The sequence below is a fragment of the Haemaphysalis longicornis genome, unplaced genomic scaffold (assembly GCF_048455015.1).
Source record: "Haemaphysalis longicornis isolate Haplotype H1 unplaced genomic scaffold, Haemaphysalis longicornis Haplotype H1 scaffold_8, whole genome shotgun sequence".
NCBI lineage: Eukaryota > Metazoa > Arthropoda > Arachnida > Ixodida > Ixodidae > Haemaphysalis > Haemaphysalis longicornis.
Window position 1 is genome coordinate 117,405,241 of NW_027526445.1, and position 15,355 is coordinate 117,420,595.

Below are 15,355 nucleotides of genomic sequence, written 5' to 3' on the forward strand. Positions count from 1 at the left end.
ATCACCACGAGTCGCTGAGGCTTATGCCCTTCAAAGAGCGGAGGATCAGTGGCAAAATGTCTCTTCTAGTAATCCAATGGTCTTTACGGAATATGACGTCGTCCAAAGAGGCATGCGGGGTGGCTCTCCTTCGAAGCTCTTAAAACAAAGCTGATCGCTCCATCGCGAATCCATGGAAGCTAGTTTCAGAACAAGCAGTGAGGACACCCCCTGACAGGCAGCTCGGGGTCACGGAGCCTGAGGTTGGAGCTTTAGCCTGGAACGTCCCACTCGACCAGGGATGACTGCTACCTGGGCTAGACCAAAAGCTCGCTTCACTGTGGAGGCGGTCTGTGCTTCGCCCGAAATGCAACGTTGTATTCCATCCTAGTTATACGGGTGTAAAAAAAAAGATTCACTTCTTCGCCTAATCCTTTTAGGTGGTGCATACAAAGTACAGACTGCACGTCGTCTTCTCGTTGTAGTCGGTGCATACAAAGCAGGGTGCCCTTCTTCGCTTTCTAATTTTTATTACATGCTGAGTGTAGCGCTTTAATGGCGTGGACCGTCCCACAGCGGAGACGCACAGTAACGTTGCCGCTCGGACAACAGTTGCTGCCCTCGTATAGCCACTTCTGCGTATGACTACTTCCCATGACGGTGCGCTGGGGGAGACGCGGTTTTAAACACTAGTTTCGCGGTGCACGAGGCGTCGATTTGATTTAAATGCAAAAAAAAATCGCCCGAGATTGTTCTAGGCAGAAAGCTCTATTACGCTACATATTTCAACATCATTCATCGCGTCGCAAGGGACCTTTAGCAGCTGGCCTGCAGGCTGCGCCTTTCTTTCTCACCGAATCGTTCGCTCAAAGCCCTGCCGATGCGGCACCACGTGACTAGGCGGGGGTGAAACGGCTGCATCGCTTGTGCACTATACTCGGTGACAACTTAAGAACGGCACCGGAAGTTGCCGCTGTGCCTTATCACCGTAGCCGGATGTTTCTCCGCGCGGCGCAAGTATGGCGTTACTGGGAATATTTTGAACGTGGCGTGAGCCGTTCCCGTGATTTTTTGGACTTAATATGCTTATAAACGACTCCAGTGACGACAAACAAACTGCGTGAGACAAGGCAGACGATATCACGCATTCATAGCAAACCCCTTTCAAAACGCGCGCGCACTGACGTCACGGGTCCGGCGCTTTGGCGGAGTGATACACTACATGAGGTGGTACCGCTCTTGAGATGTAACCGAGTATAGCGCCGACTGGGCCACCTCTGCGTGCGCTGCGGCGCAAGCAAACCACGTGACTAGGCGAGGGGTTCACGGCTACTTTGCCGCCGCTTGGTCCCTCAGTGTCGTCATCGATGGCGGGTCGGCTGGGCTGTCTACGCGCGCTTCAGCGCAAGCGAAACGATGAATCCAATTATCCAGTAGGTATACAGTTAGACGGCAGGCTGCGAAATCCCAAGCAAAGGCAAACCTTCCCGAAATACTGTGTGCATAATCTGCTTTCCCCCGTGATGGCTCGGTGTAGAAGTGTAAACGCGAGCGTTTTAAAGGGAAAGCCTTCTTAATGGGACCGATAGTGGTCTGCTAAAAACTAATGTATTCCCCCATAGACTGGTTGGTCGAGCGGAAAGCTCTGATAAGATATCTGGACACGCGGCGCGTGCGTGCAACCCGGCTTCTATTGTGTCAAAACGGTTGGTTGGAAATCGCCAAAAAGGAACGGTGATCTAGATAAGACAATACACGCATCCAGCATGAAGCAGGAATACAAAGGTGTATACCTTTATCTCATAAACCACGTATCGGTATGGCCGGTATTCAATGGCGTGGAATGCATGCAGGCAACCATGTGAGTGCGCCGCCATATCTGTGGCCAAGCGTCTGTTGCTAGGCGACGTTGTGCGCACCGCCTCCAGATCAGGCACCCCTCTTCTCCTCCATGCAACCGTGTGAGTGCGCCGAGTGCGCCGTCACTCGTTACGTCGGGCTCCGCGGGATGGCGGCACTTGTCCATGTCCGTGGCGCATCTTCCATGTCTGTGGCGGTTTCCAGTGCTTCCAAGCGAAGAAATTTACCGCTAAACTTTTCAACGAATACCATCTATACATTGATATCTTTCATATAGATGCTTGCGCGAAAAGCCGTCGCATCGGTTCGTTCTTCGTTTGCGATATGGGTCTTTGAAGGTTTAATTGATGATCAATTGGACGCTCTTCCAGCGAAGGCGATCGGACGAACTTTTTGCCTCCGCGCGTCTCTCAACTTTCTTTGGGAAGGGATGGTATTTTTTTTGTGTGTGTGTGTGAGCACGCCGGGACTTTTCAAACCCACCCGTGACAAAACACGGCCAACGGTGAACCTGAGTTCAAACCACGCCGATCAATCTTTAGTACTTGAACGAACTTATCTGAAAACTTGCTTCCTCCTCTGTGACACTTTCTAAAGCAGTGCTGCACTTTTTTTTTATTGCACCCCATCAAACCCTATGTACTTCTAACGAACTTTCCAACAAGGACCAATGTCGATGCTTTCATTCTACGCTCACTTAAGAAATCGCGGAGGGCGCGCATAAATTCAGCGTCAACTCATTGTGCAACCGGTAAAGCAGGGAAATCAAATGCGCTTTTGCTTACGAGGAGGTGTGGGGAACCACACCTCGCCGGCGCCGACATGTCCAGAATATAGGATGAATCCATGCATCGCCATGTTGCACGGTACCAGCACTATAGCTTGGTTGACGGCATCCCGTGTCCAGAGCAAAACTGCCGCCCCAACGCCAGCGACGTCTGTATTTGCATATGATGCCGCAATCATGGGCTGCCTGAACCATGCATAGTATTCGTGAGCCATAACAGGCCATTGCGTGATTTTAAACTGATTAGATTCAGCCAATGGTTAACATACCTTAACCCTACCTCGGCCAGAACCAAGAGACGACTTCCGACTTTTTAATCTCTGAAGTACCGCTCCTTCTAATCGTGTGTTTCTCACATTAAAGCGCGTCCTGACCACCGAACGAAGAATCGAGCACACATCACACTCCGTCATAATGAAGAAAAAAAAAAGCAAGAGAGTATAACCGTAACTTCGGCGAAACCTTAACCGTGCTGCTGTTTCACAGGAGGTAAATGAACGGCCTGCCAATTAGCCATGCTTTTTATACTCTGCCGTGAACTCGACAACCTCGCATGCGCGTGTTCATTTCGATGCATTAGGGGTCGAAGTGGCAGGAGCTATGGGAAAAGTCTTCGGCCTCCGGTAGTCCTCGGTGTCTTCACGTGTTCGGAGGGCTTGACTGATTACTTCCTCCCTTTACACAACAGGGAGGCTGGTGACCGCAGTTCCCGGTGGTTCACACCCCGAACGCGTCCTGTGAGCTCCGAGAAACGTCCGACGGTGTTTACCCGCCAAACTACTCCATCTCGTCAGTGCGATTTAGGAAGCCGCATGCAGGGACGTACGTTCTCCGAAAGTGCCCTCCGCCAAAAGCACTTAGTTTTTTTAAAGCTCCTGACAGCTCCTTCCTTTTGATGAAAAGGGTGGTAAGAACACTAAGGGTGAATAAGAACACTAAGAGTGCGAACCAGAGGTTTCTGCTGCCGGTGCGCTGGTTTTAGCGCTTCCTTGTTGTTGTTTCAATAAGTAACTTGCACGCAACCAAGCTTTGGCCGATTCCACCAACAGAACTGCGGATGGCGCAGATAGAGCACGCACCAAAATACTTAATGACTCCCAGATTTGAACGCAGATGCTGCACCAAATTCGACGTCTGTGTACGTGCGTGCGTGCACGTACGTGCGTGTGGGTGCCTCCTCATTTTCATGCTTCTTTTTTCTTTTTTTTTTTTGTCGCACAAGTGCACACGCCGTCTTCCATTATGATCCGTCTCGCTACCACCTGGCTCTTTTCCAACACGACTTGTGTTGGCTCAAGATCAACTTTACGCTTGTTTTATGCAAACGCGTGTCCTTCAAAGCACCCAAAAAAGCCAGCAGACGTTCGGCTACGTCTTGGGATATCTCCGGTTTGATGGCACTAGGTGCTGCGCTTTATTTCCGGGAGAGCAGACCTTGGCTGCGAAAAGCATCAGCCTCAAAGATCGCTACCCAATCGAATGTGCTGCACACTACTCTAAAGCAAAGCTTTCGTCGCCTCACTGATGGCGACCGTACGCGAAAATGCCCTGCAGGAAAGCCAGCCTCACACAGTGGGAAGGCATATGATGATGATGGGTTTTCACAAAGGCTCTTCTAATCAAGAAAGAGTCTCCTCGGCGATCCACGCGTGCCACTCTTCCTCCGCGTGGGACTGACCTTCCTGGCGGCTTAACCCGCCGTGAGGAGGTCACGCTCCGGAGAATTCGCCTGGGCGTTGCACTGACGCCTGCTGTTCGTGCAACATGGACTTCTAGCCTTTCGGTTACCTATGCAACCTGCCCCTACTGCCCTGTTTCCGCTGCGGAAGCGACGTTAGACCACCTCCTTGGGACATGTCCAGGACTCCAACGAGCCCGAATCCGCGACTTGGTAGCCCCAGGACATCGGCCAGGCCGCCCGCCCGATATTCATCGATGGACACATGGTCCTTTTTAGAGGCAGCTCTTGGACTTTCTTGCTGAGACTGGCCTATACGGCATTCTGTAGTGCATGAAGCCGCTTGTTTCTTGTCACTTTGTTTTTTTTTATCTTTGAATTCCTTTGATGCCCTGTGGCAAAATAGCGCAATAATAACAAAAGCACCTCAAAAGATAATAAAACGCTTTCCCCCGTAGTCGGATTCGAACCCTCGCGGAATGAAGCCGACGTCTATCCGACTGCGCCCTTCCGACACGGCCGAAGCAGTTTGGACTTTGGACTTTGACTTTGACTCAGGTTCCACGGAAGCCATATTCGCGTTTCAACCATCTTTCTCTTAAGAAGGGAGCTTTAATTTTCGTCGAAAAAATTCCCGATAGCTAATCATTTTGTCGTCTTTTCCGCGAAAGATGATGGCAATTTCTTAATATTCACAAGTTCTGGGTTTACGATGATTATTCTGTGTTTGGCTGCTCTGCTTCTATTGCTAATCTAACGTGAGCTCTCTTTTCTCTGATTTGTCATCTGTCCTAACTTGCCTAACAACATTCAGACCCACTGAGCTTACCTCCCTTAAAAACCATAGACTAACATTTAAAATTAGTACGAGGACATTTAAGCGATCCTCATGATATAGTGAATGCGAAAGCCCCAGCGCCGAACTGTATAACATGCTCTCCCACCACCACCACCACCACCACCACCACCACCACCACCACCACCATCATCATCATCATCATCATCATAATCATAATCATTATTATTATTATTATTATTATTATTATTATTATTATTATTATTATTATTATTATTATTATTATTACCCCCCATTTCTTGAGCACTTTTATTCTTCTGTGTGTAACTATAAATCCGATCGCACCACGGAACATTTCACACATGAATGTGATCAAATTTTACAGATGGCAAATGGCTATTAGCGGCATCCAACCGATCTGGAGATTTTTAAAGCGAAAGCTTTATTTCTCCAGGTAAAAACGAACGCTTCGTTCCGTCGATATGACCTTGTAAGTTCAGCCAAGGAAAAAGCCCTCGTGTGCTTGCGGTGGGAGAGGGCCTCGTTACTCGGCGAAAAGAACAGGGGGGGTGGGGGAGCCCAGCTAACCTTGGATATTCAAAGCGAAACCTGGTTTAGCCTGGCCTTGGTGGCTTAGTGGCTAAGCCGTTGTGTAGCTGTGTTAAAGATCCCCCAGGTGGTCAGAATTAATCCGGAGCCATCCACCACGGCGCGCCTTATTGCCTGTGCAGCGTTGGCGCGTTAAATCCTATAATCGAATCAAATTGAAGGGTTAGCCTGGTCGGCTTTGGACGCTTTGCGAGCCGAACGGCTCGCTCTTCCCCAGACCGCAACGCTATCTTCGCGCGCTTGGCATTCCAGACCCTCTCAAGCGAAGCAGTTCATGGGGCGATATCCTTGGGATGGTCAGATGCCACTTGCCGATGACGGCCCGAAACCTACCGCTCCCGCACGACGCTCAGAGAAGACGGCCCGGCCTCGGCCGACCCAGCTGCGCAGAGCGCATGCAGAGCTCAGGGCGGGGCAGAGCTCAGTGCGGCGAATCACACGATACGTTGCCAAGGGTACGGCGCAACTGCGGTCAAATGAAGGTCAAATTTCTGACGACTGTGAAGCTCGGCTCGACAAGCTTAGTAGTAAGGGCATGTGCCACCGGAAAATGGTACAGGAAGGGGCTGTCCGAATCGTACTTCACTGCGTGTTCGCGCATACAGCGCCGACTGCTTTGTCTTGCATTGCAATTGTGTGACCGTTTGGGGTGCGCTCTCGGCGCGAAAACCGAGTACAGGGGAACCCCGTTAATACGTTTTTCACCAGACCGGTAAAAGAAAACGTAACAGCTGGGAAAACGTAAGGGTGAGGAAAGCCATGAAAAAGGGTCGGTGTCTAACTGGCGTCGTTAATTCACCCCATAGAGCTCCATTGTTGCCAACTTCTTTCTGCCCGTTCTGCCAAATGTCGCGGTATTCTTTGCATTTTTATGTGCACATTTAGTGTTGCCAAGAGCAATTAAGACGGGTGTCAAGTCATGCCGGTCGACGTAAAATTTCTGTACTTCTCGCTTGCCATCAATCTACTCGTTAAGGTGGACAACAAAATCGGGCGTAATGAAATCACTCGCTCGCCGTTCATACCATCTGTATGGGTGGTGTAGAAAGCGCAGTGTATAGAAGGGCGGTGTAGAAGTACTGGTGCAACTGACGGTATAGGTGGTGTAGAAAGCGCCGAGAGTAGCAAGGAAGGAGGAGCAGACGACGCGCCGAGACCGACCTCAACGCTACCGCAGCGCCACCGCCTGGTTGGTGGCGACACTGGCCCGTGCCGCGGTACTTTAAGGCCGTGCTCTTTGCCAACTGACCCAATCTAAAAACGGTGCACGGCACATTTACAACAGTGCGGCGGCGCTAACCACACGCACTTCCGGCGTTCCGAAGTGAAACTTCTGTTGTAGGCCCCGTGATGATCGTGATATCACTTTCGACGGGTGGCCATCTAGTGACGGCCTCTCCAACTCGCTTGCGGCTTTTTGTAGCTAGTTCAGCAACAAAGCCTGGCTAAGACTCATCAAAGCCAGAATGGCGGTGCCCAAGCCGCTTCGGAGTGTCCGGTTGTGGCGACGCATTATACGGGAACGGGCCCTTGCGACGTTACAGCGGGGTCGCAATACATTATATACTATGGGAGATATGCCGGGACCGATGCCACACAACGTAACAGCCAGGAAAACACAACAGTGAGGAACGTAACAGCGGGGTTATAGTGTATATCGCTCGACATTTTGGTTTACCGTGTTCCACCGCGGGAAACTTTTGCGCATGTGCGATTAGGGACGCACGGCGACAATTCTACCGTCTTCGTTAAAAATGTAATGCATGAGTTGTCAGGGTTCTGGATAGAATCATCACCCCACCATTTGCGAAGCTAAATTCGCAGGTGTGCTCTTTCACGGTTCTCGTTGCTTTGGACGTATCACTGTAGGCTTTTAAAGGGGCACTGACACAAAAATTTAGCATCTTGTTTTTTTCGTTGCGATAAGTAGCTAGTGACCTACTTATAACCTGTAGAAAGCTCATTTGCTTCAGCGTGCGACGGTTGTTTAATTAGAGGGATTTTAAATGCGGCCAGTCGCAGTTTCGGTTTCAGCGAGTGCCGCGAAACGATGGATTTTGTGGATTTTGTGTGAACAAAGCTGACCACGTGACCGTCGGAGGGATATCACAGAGCAGAGCCGCCGTTGCACTGTCGAATCCGCATCGACGGCAGTTTCTGCGAATGCCCCCCCGTACTGATCTCGTGAGGCGCTTAATTAAAAAGCGACCGTGGATGTGACGCAGGCGCTGCGAGTGCAAATGCTACCGCGGCTAAAGAACGACGCGCGACGCTCGAGGCGGTGGGTGGCAAGACGCGCGCTGGGAGCAGCCGGCCGGTCTGCCTACAGGTCCGCCTACAGATGTGTTCGGCTCAGCACTGCGGCGGATATTCGAGTGCCGCTCTCGTAAGCGGTGCAGATGACAATTTTTAATGCAACCCGCCATCGCATCATTAACTCCTTTCTCATTTAAGCCACTATGGTCGGGACTTGGGGACAATTTCGTGCAGCGGTAACAAGCTATCACTCGAGCTACCTGCGCCGGCCTGGGCCACTTCGCGGCCGTGGCCGCCGCCTGCACAGCGACCGTGCGGCTAGCTCAGTGGGCTTTTCGTGCCTCCGGCGCGTTTTCGCATCCAATGGTAATAAACAGTAATAGAAACAGAGTGCCTGGAATCGCTGTAGAACTTTGGTCGCGGCCAGCTGCCCGATTAGCTGACGAAATCACGGCGCCTCCGCCGCCAACGATCGGGTCGTTCGTTCTCGAGAGCAGAAGCTCCGCCCTCCGGCCCTCCGATTGGAGCGGCGAGCCGGGCGAGCCCGCGTAAAACGCTGGTAGTGCGGAAGCGGCAAACACAAACTCGTGACGTGTTTGGATGTTGTTTATTTACAATTGCGCGTGGTCCTCTGCTGGCTGCTCGGTTGCGTTTCGCACACTTCAAAATTGATTTTAAATATGTTCTAGGCTGTATTCGCCGCTGATATTTTGCAGATGATGTATATGTGTTCCCACCAATCGATCTCCGACGTTATCTCGCCTTCAAAATTTTGTGTCAGTGCCCCTTTAAATGCCAGCTTAATGCGCTGCCAACAAAGTCGCCAGGGAAGTCCACAGGGCAGAAGAGAAACCGATTTAGGTTTGCTGATTTTGCCTCTTCTGGAATCATGGACTTTTTGTTGATCAAGAATGGAAACCTTCTACAATATTATCTGGAGGGCAACATGCTGTCAAGAAGGGAAATTTGCCCCAGGACATGTTGCGCGAGCCCCTGTTCAATTTAGAAAGACATCAACGGGCAATGTGTAATGAATGCCGGGTATAGAGACCAAGGTCAGAAATATCGAAATATTGAACAGATTTGTTTCCCTCTCACCGCGGTCACCCGAGCGGCCCAAGTTTGAAAAATCAAGCCTTCTCGCCGAAAACACGTGTGAGGAGGCCTCAAATCCCACGAATGGTAAGGTGCCGCGCAGTAGTTACAGTATTTTGGTTAAGACACTGCTTGCTACTATAATCATTAACTGACGCGCTTCACACTGCACCGCAGTAAAGTGTTTTCGCGTAAGTGTCCTTGAAGATATGCCTTGTGCATATAGCTACGCGTTACTGTGTTCGATCTAGGGAAGACTGCAGGGAACTTTGGCAGCTATAGATAACTGAACGTCAAGTTTGCCATACAATTAATCTGACTTCGCAATGCTCGTTGCCTTGTATAGCGCCAGCTGTCTTTCTTTCTAGCTTTGAAATAGCTCTGCGTCATGTTTTCATCTTGGAAATTGGCGCGGAAAGACATTGAATAAGACGAGAATCAAGATGAATCAACACCAACTCGCCCAACTTGCCATCCTGTCATGTTTTCGGCGTGGACACCCTTACAGGATACTCCCGCGTTTATGTTGCTGTCTTCCCGGGTCGGAAATAGCAAGGTTTCATTTCAAGCAATCGATGAATTTTGCAGGGAAAGCTTATCTGCCATTGTCCTGAGCACATCATGTTCACAAAAGAAAAGTGTTGCAAGGTTGGCGTGCACTCCTCGTGCGCACTTTTTCAAAAAAGAGTGCAGTTCAGCGTCAGGTGGAAACTGCATTACCCGAACTGACGCTCGGAATTTCATCCCACCATTCCAGAGCTGTGGTCTTGGGCATGCGGTAGGGCCCACACATTACCATGTCTTATCTACCAGTCCGTCTCCTTGCATGCGCCTTGAAGTCGCATGTCATCCTTGAGCGCTTTTCTGTTACGTTCTCTTGCGGGTGCTACCGGAGCGCTTCCGGCTCAACTGCCACCCGGCAAGAGACCGCTTGGACAAGGTCTAAAACGCACGCAGGCAGCGCTTCAGCGTGTCGGTAGGCTGCTACATAACAGTTGCGTGCGTAAGTTGCTTGATGGTGCGTTTCCAGGATGGAGTGACAGCCTTCCAGCCAGACGCCGCGACGCGACCCTGAGCGTCAACCCCGGGGTGTTAGGCGCGTTCAGTGTTGGGCGTGGGGCCCTCGAACCGCGAGAGATGCGGAAGCAGAGACGGAAGTCGGGCTCTCACGGGCGGCGAGAAGGGACAACGCGTTGCCGAGCCAGTGGCAAGTGGAGGGGATTGACGCACTTCCGGTTGTGTAATTTTAGTCACGCCTAATCAGAGCGAGGCTCTTATAAACGCGGGGTGGGCAGCGAGGCGGAAAGGCTGGCTGGCGGGGAAGGTCTGGACGAGAACAGCAGTCTGGCCGCCTCGCCTTCGTGCTGAGTCAACTCCGACCTCGACCGACGGGAGTACGCGAGTTAATGTTGTTGCGTCTCTCCCGGTTTCGCTCCCGTCTACCCACGGCCCTTGTCACAGTGCCACTTTTGACTCGCGAGCAAGGGCACCTGCTTGTTAGCCGCCGCTGTGATGGAGTTCGGCGTGGCCTCGTGGCTTAGAATACAAACGGGGCCGCGCCCGTGGTCATTGGCGTTTTGCGAATATCGCTGGTGCAAATGTAACGACATTTGTGCGCATAATTCTCCGGAGTTTTATGTGTAGATCCGTATGAGCAGGGAAGCCGGGAATAGCTAAGAACGTAAGGAAGTTACCATACCACTAGCGACGTTTTCATGAGGAATCGAGGAAACATTTCGTGCACTTTTCTTGCAAAGCTATGGACCACACCGTATGTGTCGTGCATAGTACTATGCACGGCTATTTTAAAAGTTGCATGTAACCGACTTTCTCTAAAGGTGCAATGAAGACAAAACACAAGTTTGTGTTATTCGAAAGATTTCGTGTTTTATAGTGCCCCCAGCGCTAGTCCGAATGCAAATGATGCTTTATTCATAAGAAATTAATTAAAGTTAAAATTTGGATTTTCCCGCTAAATCGTGTGTTTTCGTGGTCTGCAATGACATCACAGGGCCTTGTTTAGGTTTACTGAACCTAGATGGCGCCCCCACACCGGCTGCAAGCCGTTTTCTGCCCTTCGTTTGTTTCTGAACGTATTTGTACCTGGCCTGTTTTGTTCATGGAGGCAATCGCTTCGTGAAACATGGTGCTCGCTCGACAAATACGGTCACGTAAGACATCGTTGCTTGCGTCAATCGGCCAGTGTCGTCTGAAGCAGCCCCAAAGCCCCGCAGTCCTGTGCAGCTAATCTAAGCATAGTGCGCGCAGTACCAACAGCAGTACACTCATCGGTACTTCTATGTTTACGTGTGCTTTCGTAACTTCCACTGTTTGTCCCACAATTCTTAGGGCTTTAAAAAGAATGTGGCCTAAATTTAAGCGCAAATAGCTCGTTCGGCAAGCTTATAAGCTCTGCCTAATTTGCGTTTGCTTTTGCCGCCGTCCGCCAATCGCAGAGCTGTCTGCTATGACATCATAGGTTCTGTTGCGGGAAATGAGCTGGTGGGTCGCATGGCCATACCCTTTTTTCTTAATTATGTAGCTTATTTTGGCGAAGTTTACGTTAAAAGTGGTGTCAGTATGATACTAACGAAGCAATCTTTTCAATGAACCAAACTTGTGTTTTCTCTTCATGGCGCCTTTAACTGCGCACTTTAAAGTGACCCCTTCCAGGCGTAAAACAAGTATTGTGTTTCAAAATACTGAGAAAGAAGAAGAAAGCCTCCGCGCTCACGACATTCGAATTGACGTTACATATAGGTGAAACTTAGTGCGGTTCCGCAGGGTATTGACCGGTGTTTGACCAGTTTGACCGCAATGAAGGTTCTGAATGTTCTGAAAAGCTAACGTACAAGATTCCGTAAAGCATTGATCACATTCATTTCCAGCGGCTTCGCAGAGGTCGTCGACCGCTAGAATATACTCAAATTTCAACTTGAATTAAAGCACGGCTGTCAAACGGGGGGGGGGGGGGGGGGGGGGGGGAAGGGCTGCAAAGCGAAGCTCCGCAACACCGTGGTGACAACGCTTCTGAAACGATCATCGCTCAAAACTGTCCCTTAGCCCGCCTATAATGCGCGTGGAGCCACAAGCTTCTTATTCCATTCATGACAAACTGGCTACAGAGAAAATGCACGTCACGCGACTGTAGTGTGCAGACTGAAAGCGCCAGAAATGCACAGGCCCTTTCCAGGGGCCTATGCATGAGCTCGCTGCGCTAATAGCCTCTGACAGGTCGTTGAAGAGTGGTCGTGCCCGAATAGGCAACCGGAGGCAGAGAAACCTTCCACCCATAAATTTCTCTACTAACAGCACTGCCTCTCTGCATGCTTACAGCGGTTGGCAAGGTCTTCCTCGCTTAAAAAGAATAAAAAAAAAAAAAGCCCGTTACGCAAATGTCAGTGGCGGGAAGGCTAAAACGTTCTGGTCTCGGTGGAGTGGCTGGCGGTTCCTTTGAAGGTGACGCTGATCTTGCCAAGAACGTCACCAGTGCGCGATAACTTGACTAGTGACGTAATTATTCATACTGAAGGCGATTTACGACTAATCCCCCCCCCCCCCCAGCGTGACATTGTTACCTGCTTAACGCGGTAAAAAAGGAGAAGAAAAGAGAGAGAGAGAGAGGTCGACAGGCCCTGATCAAGCCTGTCCTGTCTCCCTGATGTCCTTGTCGTTTTTATTTACGCATTATATTATGAAGCGACCTGCACTGCAACGCGTTCCTTCGGGTTGTAATAACCATCTAAAGTGTGCGCCGGAGTGCCTCCGCAGTTACTCTCAGCCCACACGGGACTTACCTGGGTTGCCCGTTTCGCTGAAAGTTGCACTGACGTAAGGAAGTACGCACGTTGTCGTAGAAAGTTCCGGCTCGCTTCAGGTATTCTTGGAGAGGCCAGGGTTAACTAGAGTTTCCCATCGCGCACTCTATCTGGCCTATACATTCACCGCTGCGAATATTGAGGAATGGTCACGTGCTCCCGGCGCGATGGCACGCCGGCAAGCGCGAAGGCCAGTTATCGGGCATGCTCTTGCGGGCAGGTGGAAGTAAAAGTTCTTAACTAAGGTGCACTTAGCCTTGAGTCGAACTGCCGGCAATCGCCCCGCCTAGGCGACACCATATCGCATCAAAGATGCGACATGTCACCACTCATCGGATAGTCTTGTGGACTGCAGGAACCACAGCAGGAGGCGAGACATGTCCTTCCTCACGATCCAGTGGGCCCCGGGAAAAGTGATGTCCCCAGCTGCTGCAATAGGCCCTCCCAGCTTTTGGGGATGGCGAAACAGTTCGCCCACTACGGGTTACATTTGGAACAGTGCATAATGCAGTCACCATTGTCACGCTGCGCGAGGAAGGGAACAACGGGTATAAGGCAAGGAAAGCCTTGTACAGTCAATCTTGTGCACGCACTAGTTTCTGTTCCCCCTCGGTTGGAGCAGACAGACTTCCGCCTCCATTTTCAAGCCGGTTCATGTGTGGCCGCCACAGCACTGTAATCTCTCATACTGTTCTTGTACACGCACTCTCCGGAAAAACCGTAACCACTCGTTCCAGGGCCATCGCTGTAAGAGGTCTACATTTCCTATACTTCACTTATCCCTGAGTGTAGGAAAGTTCGGTGCGGCTTCACAGTTTTTTCATCGGCAGGCACTGTGGCCACTCCATCTTTTCCGCAATCGTGTACCGTTTCCATAAGCTGAACGCCACTTTAAAAAAGTGACACCCAAGACACTTTCCGGCGTTTCCCAAGGTGGGACATTGGCCGCGAACTTGCTTGCTTCGCGGCAAATGTAGCCTAAAGACGCTAGTATATGCCGCCTCTGCCACATAACGCCCTCTCCTTTCTCTTACCTCTTAATTTAAGCTCTTCCCCTGTGTTCTCGTTCCTCCCTTGGTGAATGCAATCGAGGCGCGTTCAATCCGACCCAATGTTCAGTTGGTACTGGGGTCCGACATTCACATATTTAACGCCACAGCATACATGTAACTTTTTTATCTTTCTCAGATTAACAAGAAAAAAATGCCAGCCACAATGCGAGGTGAAATCGTTCTCAAATACTTAAAAATTGTGCACTTTTTCGGAACTTCGTTTGCCCCGGTTTTGCAGTTACAAAATTATTCGGCCAGCCAGAAATAATGCGATACCAACTTTGCACAACTATACTGAACAATGCTGGCTGATTTCTGGTTCAGTCGTCAAAAGCAGGTTACCAGTGGTGATTTGCGTGAAATCCGATGTTTCCAGAACACCAGAAAGTTCCCGAAAACCAGGAAGGGCATCTTTTTTTCACATTTACTTAACGTTACCATTGGGGCACCGAGCCTAATTGTCCCCCTTGTTGGCCAGGGCGCGAACATCTCACACGGGCGCTTATACGGCAAGGAGCTGAAGCCATTAGAGCCCTAACGGCGAGACACATCGCGCACCGGCTTCACATCAGCGCACCAACTGCATCCGAGATAACGGGAGCAAGGTCTTCCTCACTCAGCCAGAATGACGGACCTTGCCGTTGCAGCCGCGTCTCCTCTCGGCCCCTTCTCGCTCTCCCGCGCTCGTGAACCCACTAACACGCAGTCGGCGGGGGACTCAAAGGTGCCGCCGAGTCGTGCCGCGTGTTGCCAGTGTGGTGATCTCCCCGTTCTCGTGCTTCCCCGCCGAGGGGACACGTAATCGTGAGCGGCGGGCCTATTCTGGACCCTCTGGACTTGAGCCAGGGACGCACCTCGCCGCAGTCTGTCTCCTCGTCCCCGCGCCTGAAACCGGACACAGCGGGGCGTGCCTCGCTCTGTGAGTGTCTGCGCGCGTGTATGTGTTGTTTTGCGCGGTGGCAAAGAAAACATCAATTGACGGCCCTTCTTCCGCCGCACTTCAAACGCTTGGTCGACGCCGCCCCGTCACCGGCTGCCAGCGGAGTCATCCGAGCGAGGAATGTCCTGGCTGGTCGGCTCAGCCCGAAGCAGCCCGGTTGCAAATCAAGTTTGAACATGGCTGTCTTTACTGGGTCCGCAGAATTTTAACGGGCCCCGCCACTGTGTCATCACGGATGCCAGCTGTTCTGTCTGCGTGCACGGTCGAAACCATCTTTGTCCACGCATCAATGTCCGCTGATGAAGATGGGAATGACGATGATGTAGTTAGTATGTGTGCCTTCTGTCATCCTGTCTGTGACCGATACGGCCTGACCTAACACCGCGGCACCATCCATCCGAACCAGATCCACCGCAAAGACACCGCAAGGCTACTGCCACAACAAACTGCTAATTATATAGGCAAGGGGCTTACACGAATCTTTA

The 15,355-nt window shown here is 51.0% G+C and overlaps 1 protein-coding gene across 2 annotated transcripts in view; it reads right to left on the minus strand.

Annotated features, from left to right (window-relative positions):
• The window catches only part of LOC144149794 (open rectifier potassium channel protein 1-like), a 165,917-nt gene that overhangs the window by 24,681 nt on the left and 125,881 nt on the right, over positions 1-15,355 (minus strand). The window lies entirely within an intron of this gene.